Source organism: Desmodus rotundus, chromosome 2 (assembly GCF_022682495.2).
Source record: "Desmodus rotundus isolate HL8 chromosome 2, HLdesRot8A.1, whole genome shotgun sequence".
In the NCBI taxonomy this organism is placed as follows: Eukaryota; Metazoa; Chordata; class Mammalia; order Chiroptera; family Phyllostomidae; genus Desmodus; species Desmodus rotundus.
Window position 1 is genome coordinate 135,224,357 of NC_071388.1, and position 9,095 is coordinate 135,233,451.

Consider the following 9,095-nt stretch of genomic DNA (forward strand, 5'->3'; position numbering starts at 1 on the left):
ATAAGTCACAGTCTCCTTGCTCATTGAAAATTTTCTTTCTTTTGAGAGATGAGATACAATACTGTTCATAAACCTACAGAGACATGTATGTTTTTATGGCTTATGATCATGAGCATAGTCTTTCCTAACACGTAAGAAAGCAGAGACAGCGTCTTCACATTTAGAAAACACGTGCCACACGCAGCACAGCGCGCTGCACCCACGCTTTGCCCCGTAAGTGTTAACTGACGTGGACGAGAGACCACGTGTCGCTGACAAGGGCCTTCTGTCTAACTCTGGGTCTTCAGAGGCCTGAAGACTTCTGTGAGCTGGAGTGATGTCCCGTTGTGGTGATTCTTTATGTGAAGGAAGCATGAAGAGGTAGTTTTCCTTTTTAAAAGCAGAATCACTGGTGAATTTAGTAAGATATACATATTACATACATTGATATTTTCAAGAGTTTCTTGATTCAGAAAAGTAAAAAACCTTAAAAATATGGACTGTATACAATATACAGTCTAGATGTAGTATACATATGTATACTAGATGTAGTATACATATGTATATATATACATATATACACACACAGTATATATGCATACTGGGCAATATGAAATTTTAAATAAGATACAAAAAGATGTCATTTGTCAATCCAGTGGACTGATGAAGAAGAATCAATCTATTGGAGCAGAAGAAATGGAAATCCTTAAAATTGTTTTATGTTCAGCATTCATTCGTCAATAAATATTCATAAAATATAAAGTGAATAGAAAGATGGAGAAGGCACCATTATATCCTCAGAGAGCTTTAATCTGCTGGGTTACAGACAACCACGATACAAATTACATGACTATTTCTACAAGGTAGCCAAGGGACACTGACATGGAAATGACAGAAGTATCTAGAATTGAAGAGTCCTCATTATGTGTCAAATGCTATATGACATATCTGAAGTGTGTTGACTCAATCCTCACAACGATTTTATGAATTCCAGGCACTCTTTTCTTCACCTCCACCCTAACTTTCCATATCAAATAGTAGAGAACTGTACATATTAAGAAGTTACCCAGAGGCACATAGCTACCACATGGCAGAGGTGGGCCTGTGAACTGAGAGTTTGACCCCAGAGCTAGAGATGTCAACCATTATACTCCACTGCCTCCTAGGGGATGGGGAGGGAGAGATCACCTCTGGTTGGGTAGGGGTCAAAAGTATTTTCTTGAAAAGAGACCCTTGAGCCAGGTCTTATAGGACTAGTAGTACTAGGGCAGGTAGAGCTATGGGGAGGGAATGGCAGTTAGAGAACAACTGTGGAGGGGGCAGAGCTCAGGCCTGGGTAACACAGAGCCTGGCGGAGCATCGGGAATATGCAAAGGATGCAGTTGGGAGCCGGAAGACAGAAGAAGGCCAAGGAACTTGGTCTGAATCCAGAAGAAAGTAAGTATAATGTAGAGTAAAGGAATCATAATAAAAATGGAAAGGATGGATGTTTATAAGGGGTAAATCTGTAGGAGGAGAGTTTCAATCAGCAAAGCCTTCTTAGAGGAACTGGATTTTAAACTAGGGTTTAAGTTCATGGGAATGGAGTAGAAAGGGCATGTCAGCAACCTAGAATACTGGAATACTGTGATTTTAATAGGAGACTAGAACGTAAGAAAATTGAGGAAAGCTGATACAAGTCCATTGGTCATGCATTCAAGAACTGCTGAGGGACAAAGTTGAGTTAAGTGAATTTCCATCTCTCACATTTAGAAGAGGGAGAGTAGTATGGCCCCTGATCATCTCCATCTCAGTTGACAGCTTACCATCTACTTTGCTGTTCAAGTAAAAAAAAAACGTGACAGTTATTTTGATCCTCTTTCTTCCACTCACTCACAAATATATCCTGAATCTGTCTTGCTTCGATTTTCTATTAGATTCCACAGGGAGCGGACACTCACTCTGAAGTTTGAAGGCCTCAATCAGATCAAGTTTCTTCAAATTCCAACGTCTGAGTGCCTCAAACTTGCCGCCTTTCTTTATTTTGCTTTTTATTATGCTTCAGCCTTCCTACATCTTTTCTGTTCCTAAGACTCAACAGCTCATTCTCATTATAGGGTATTTTTACTCTTTTTTAGGGTGGGGGTTGATTATCTTCCAAAAGATAATCAGCTCAAATATCCCAGCCTTGCCCTGGACAAGCAAACTGAAATGTTATATCCATGGTTTGTTAAGGAACAAGTCACACTCTATATATTTAGTGTTGTGTTCAAATTAGTATTTATCTCTCTATCCAAGTATATTTTCTTCAGAGTTCTTATAATTTCCTAAAATTATCTAAAACAATATCTGTCTATGTCTGTCTCTTCCCAGGCGAGTTTTGGCTCTAGAGCAAAGGACTTATTTTGTAGTATCCAGTGCTGCAAACTCAGTGACCGAAACAAAGTGCTTTGAAAGTAGTAGGTGCTCAATAAATATTTGTTAAATGGGTGAAGAATTAATATAAAGGATGGGAGTGAGGATGGCTTGCAAAATGCGCAGAAGCTTATGTTTTATCCAATAAATGAAGTAGGTTGTGGAATAAATCGTGTAGATAATTTTTCTCTATGTTCTATTTCAATAACCAAGTTGCTTTCTTGTTTGCATACTGGCTTATGGACGGCATGTAGGTGGCCTATAAAGCTTTTGTGTTACAGGGGGTAAACAAGCCTGAGAATTAAAAGGAAAAAAAAAATGGTGTTAGTTAATCCACAGGGTGGGTGAGAACTCAGCCAGAATGCTCTTTGGAATCCAGACAATTCAGTGACAGTGACACTCCGGTGCAAGTGTTGGGGAGGTCAGACGAGATGAGTTTATGACATGTGCAATCAGTCTTGATACGTTTGATTTTAGCCAGTATTTCATGGTGACATTTACATTTAAATGAGAGATGACCTCCTTGTTTCCAGTTGCTTTCCTAGCCAGTATAGGATTGCACCTTCATTAAATGTGGTTATGTTTTGTCCAGCACAGTACTCCAGTATCTTAACAGATGGAGTTGGAGTTTATTTTCTAAGAGAAATAGTGATTTCAAGACGAGGAAGAGGTATAGCAGCTATTTATTTTTACATTTTAAAAGGAATACCTTCCTGGCAAGGAAGCAAGTAAATAAGCAAGATGACTCAACAGCTTTCCTGGAAGGAGTCAGCGGCGGCAGGTATGGGAGAACTCCTTTGGCCAGCCGGAGCTTCCCTGTGCTTTTCTCACACTTGTGTTGGCACAGTTGGTGGAGTTTATTATTAGCAGTGTGTCCTACAAGCCATTCATTCACGGAATATGGCCCTGGGAGAGAAATCTTCATGTGAAAATAAAATTGTCATTGTTTTTCACTGGCTTAGGGGGCATCTCACATAATGGAAGAACAACCCTTAATAGAAAAGACCTCAATTCAGAAAAAAAGAGAGAAAAGGTGAGGAGAGAGAGTGAGATGTTCTCCATGGAATCAGACTGGAACTGAAAAATGAAGATTTTGTTTCATGCAATGCTAGTTGCCTTGACAGTCTCAAGCTGGCACTGTGGGCTTGCTGTAGCTGCTGAGCCTGAGCTGGGGAGAGGAGACAGTTCACTTCGGTTTCATTGCTCAGCCTCACCATGCATCTCAATATGTTTTTTGATTTGGTCTTTTAAAAGTAAGGTGAATGATCTCGAAAGAAAACCATTGCAGGCGATTATATTCTTTGCTCTTTCTAATGGACAATTAAAAGGCAATCCTGGTCCCATTCCAGAGATTTTCTCATTTCTTAGAACAACTGTGATTTAGCCACATATAATAGTGCAATGGTATTATTAGATATTATCGTGTTTATTTTATTCATGAAAATGTGTGACACACCTAATTTGTATTCTTTTTGAGGAAATGTCCTGGAATGGGTTTTGTCCTAGTTCCTTTTTGTGCCTGTCATAAGGTGTGTGTTAGAATTTAAGTTCCTAAGAATAAGAATAACATTTCTTTCTTTTTTTTTCTGGGAAAGCAAAATGATTTTGAGCTTTGAGGAGTTTCAATGGGCTATTGTTACAAGTCTCCAGCCCACCAAGTCCCACAGTGACACACTTCCTACCTCCAATGGCAGATATTTAGATTTCAAATTAAATAAAACTATATTTAATTTTCTTTGGAAACATTTTTGGAATTTTGCTTCTTCAGAATCTATGAGGTAGTTGGAGCTTCCCCAGGTGTCACAAAAGCAAGGCTGGGGTCACTGCTTTAGTGATTAGCACTTTGTGAGCCTTTGAAAAATAGAAAAACCAGGATAGATCGTCTAATTTCTGGTGGGTAGATTCACGTTAGTATAGTATAATGTGTTAACAAATGCTCAGAAAGGAGGCTGTGGATCCAGGAAGATGGTTTTTGCAGAAGGCTTTTATCCAGATTAATGCAAAGAATAACAGGAACAGTTGTGTATTGGGCCAAAAGGAGTAAAGTGACTCAATTAAGTGATAGAGAAATCTCCAGGAAATAAATTGTCTCATATCAACCCAATACTAACCATAAAGTTCTCATTATTAAAATCGATAATCCTGTAATAAATGCATAATAACTTCAAAAAGGATTTTTATTAAGTATTTTTGTATGATTAAATATGCACTAAATATGGAAATCAAACACTGCTTTTCTTTACTTTGAGAATGACAAAGTTCTCTTCTATGTCTCCAAAGAGAATCTTAAATGAGAAGGATCAAAAGAGTAATTTGAAATAAATTCACCTGCTGAATCTGTGCCTGAACCGACTGTATTTACCTAATTCATTTTTGGCCTTTGCTCAGCTCTAACCATGGTGATGCACAGAAATAAATGCCAAGGTCTCCTGGGTGCTGGCAGGTTTGTACAAGGCGACAGTGAATAAGTGAGGGGGTGCATGCCCAGGGTTCGGTCTTACCCAGGAGTGGGTCTTCGGAGTTGGCCTTGGGCAGTGCTTGAAGAAGCACTGTGCAGTCTGGCTGGTTGGTACTGCTAGCCTGTTGCTGTTTCATGGATCCAGGAAAACAATGTGGTCCCTCTCCACATTCGGAGTTGAGCCCAGCATCTAGTAGTCTTGGATTGGAGAGTTCAGAATCCATCTATCTGATACTAAAACCTAGATTGGCTCCGTGGCTCTCAGAGATAGAATAAGGACATTATTGTGGTGTTCAGAGATACACAGTTCATAGATCTACAGCTCTATATGCAGTTTGCAAAGAAATTGAAGTAGGTAGACTGAGAAAGGATATGCTACCCTGAAAACACTTCTGTTCTGTCTTTTGGCTGAGATGTCTGGTTTGGGCTTCCTGAGTTTTTTGCCTGGTGTTCTGCAGGAAAGTCTGCATTCCAAAAGATACACTGGGCTGCCATCCTGCTTCTGAAACCTCTAGAAGGTGTTCAGATATCATGGAGGTTTCCCCAGCCTGTTTTTGTGAGATAATCAGCCATCGCCTGGTTAATAATACAGGTCACATCAGGTTAACGCTTTAGTAGTATTGCATACATTCTTCCTGTAACTCTTTCTGAGAAATAAGGGCCCCTATTTCCTTTAAAGGAGTCTATCAGTCATATCAATAAAGCTGATGGAGGGAGAGATGGAGAGAGAAAAAGAAAGAGGGAGCAAGAGAGAAAGGGGAAAGGAGGGAGGGAGGGGGGGAGAGAGAGAGAGAGAGAGAGAGAGGGAGAGAAAACTTCTAACACCAGGTAGAAAGAGATCCCTTTCATTTTGAAACTTTCCTTATCTTTACCGCCTAGACCTACATGTACAAATACAAGCGAAGAAACACTTCAGACCCACCACAGTGCTGTGCTCCTGAAAGTCCCAAACTCTGTACACTTTTCACGCATTCATTTTTTTTCTGACTACAGTTACATTTTCATTCATGTAGTTTACCTCTTAGCTCCTTCTTATTTTTGTATTTATATTTTATATTTTAGGATTTGGAGTGTAAAATATGTTGCCAACTTAAGGGAGAACAAAACTAGATAAGCTCACTATTATTTAGAAGGGGAGCAATGGAACTTTCTGCTTTGAGCTACTTAGGCTTTTAGTCTATGGCTCAGCTCATCTGCACCTGATGCCAATGGTACCAAGATGAAGGGTCTGAACCTCACTTGTGCCATTTTTCCAACAGGGTGCATGGGGAGTCAATGCAGCCACTATAGGAATTCTGGTGTTTAAGGGGACTGGCGAACATAGGAACAACAAGGTGAAAATTCAGGCCCACTCCTAAAAACCCAAACCTGTGGCCTACGGTCATTTTTGCCATGGGACAGAACATGCTGCCATTCAATGTGAGCTTGTTACTCAACCTCCTTGCATCTCTGTTTCCTCATCTGTAGAATGGAGATAAGACTTGCTCCCTTTCTACCTCGCCAGGATCTGTGAAGATTAGATAATGGTTGTAGAGTCCTTATACAAAGGTATAAGCATTATCATTAAGGAGATTAGTCAACAAATTAAAAAAAAAATATTGGAAGGACCTCCCAAAGCACACTGCCTAATATTTTTTGAGTTTGGTTTAGCTACAGAAAGTTAGGTGTGAATGTTTGACCTTTTCGTTTATAAGGTTAAAAAATGGTTTGATAGTGAACATTTGTGTTAATAAAATCAAAGTGGGCTTTGTATCTGAAACAGGTTTTATTTGAAAAAGGAGGCGAAGACACAGGTCTCCAGGAACAGACAGGCCACTGAGGAACATTTGTATATATTTGGTCTGCAAGCATGCTTCGGTGATTTTCACAGTATACCTTGGAGTTTAAGTGGTGGCAAAGAGCCGTGGCCATTGCTCCGCAGCCTAGTTCTCTCTCCCCAGCTTTATTATGGCACACAGCGACAACTTCATTTTTAGCATTAAAAAAAAAACCCTCTTCACTTAATTCAGACAGTGACCTGCAGGCCTGCCTCATTCTGACTGAAGGAGCCATTCAGAATACTTCCAGACAAAAGCAGGGCTTTTTCCTAGCAACCAGATCAAAGCCAAATCTCCCAGAATAGCTCCCTCCCAGGTTTCCTTTGGCGCATAGGTTCACAAGGATTCTAAGGCTCGTGGTATCCAGTTCAAACTACTCTTTCAGACTGAAATGGAAAGGAAAACTGAGGAATTTTTGCAGACTGAAAACTGGCGAGCATTGCAAGAGCACTTAATCTTAGGAGAACACGGTGGTCATTTGGAGCATCCCTAACTTTGTTATCGCCTGCATCTGCGTGTACATTCTGTCGGACTCCCACAGAATGAGGTCTCTGTTTCCTTTCTGCCAGTACCTAATATCAGCTATGCCCAGGAGCCGGCTGATGAAGACTTCCTGTTTGTTTTGAGTCACTGCTAGAGTGATAAATATACTTCAGCTTTCTGCTTAGAGAGGAAAGAAACCAGCTGCCCTGAACTAAAGAAAAAAATGCAGAAATTCCACTGAATGGCTCTGTTATCATAGAGTTTCAAGGGCAGCATCAAAATGAAAACTATAAGCCAGGGCGAAGTAAATAATTTCCATATTAAAGCATCTTGCTGCATGCATAGGCCTAAGCTGTTTGTCTTTAATCATTTAGGCGAATGATGCATTTTTCACTCTTCTAAGACTAACTCAGCAATGTTTAGAAATTTAAAAAAAAATGTAAACTTACACTACAGAGTAATGGTGAGCTATATAAATAAACAATTACAGTTGTGGTTTTATGATCTGACCACAAGCTTTTAATGCCATTTTTGCATGAACATATAATGCTTCTGGATAAACAGTGATGTTTACATTGTCAGTGGTATCCACTGTTGTAGTGAGTCATTTACATACATGATTATTTGGATATAGAGTAGCCTAAGAATAAAAGAATACTACAAAATTATTTAAAACAAGAACAACAGGAAATCCTTTATAGCTTAAATAGCACTTCTTAAATAAAGCTGTGGTGTCTTTGTGTTTTGATCTCATCTTTGTCCTTGTATTTTGAACGGGTTTCGAATTTGATGGCTAGAGTGCCCTTTGTGTGGAATTTCTGTCTTAACTCTGACCCGGAGAACAGTGAATTTAGGAAGCCTTGTTGATCTGAATGTCTTGATCACTGCTGTCCAGCTCTTGTCTTTTTTTCCCCCTGTAGCTGAGTGTAGAGTGGACTTCCAGAAATCATGAAAAGATGGCAACAAGTTGATCGTGCTTGGAGTGGGTACGAATTAGTTATTTCCTCCCAATACCTGTAGTCTGTGAAAACAATTGATAATAGTAAAAGGAAAAGAATTTACTAATAATCTCCAATAGAATTTTTGTTCAAATACAGGGAAAGTTTAATAAACAAGGTCAAAATAAAGTCAGCAGTCGCACTTTTCTGCCGTCAGACTGCCGATGTGGACATGGAGGCAGGACGCTCGCATTGGCCCTGCGGCAAGGTGTCCGGTCATATTTATACGCTGAGACTTGAAATCCACGTGAATTGTTGCATTTGAAGCATGTTCCCCAACATGTTGCAGTCAGTGGTTGGAACACAGTGAATTCCTGGGTGAGAGAATCTGCACTGCTACCGGCTTGTTGGAGACTGGATCCTTATTGTTTAAAAGCTCACATTGGAAAAAAATTCAAGTAACATGGGCAACTCCTAAAGGAGGGCATGTATTTAGAAATGTTCAGCACATTAGCTAAAACAAAGCCAGAGATGGTAAATATTTGTTTTACTTTATAAATATGTTGTAATGTGTCTTTTTTATTTTCTAACTTTGCTGACATAAGGTAGAGAAAAAAGAATTTTTAAACATGATTGAACATGGAAGTGTCAAACTACTAAATAGTATATTTTCTGTCATAATGTATGACCTTAGAAAAATTGGAATCAGAGAATGGATGGTATTAGGAGAGAAAAAAATAGTGCAGCCAGCATTTCTGAGCAGGAAAAAAAGATATAAAAGAAAAAACGTATGAGGTAAATGTATTTGCTCAGATATGCCAGGGCACAATTTTAGTGGTTATATCATCCTCAGTACTTTAAAAAAAGAGGTTTAAATTTGGTAGAAATACATGAGAGGAGGGTTTAGGTGAGGCGGTTTTTTTTTTTTTTTTGTAAAATCTATCATTTAAAATAAATTGGAACTCTAATTGGGTGGAACCTATCACTTACCAAATATAAAAAGGCGTGAAAAAAACGCCCTTTACC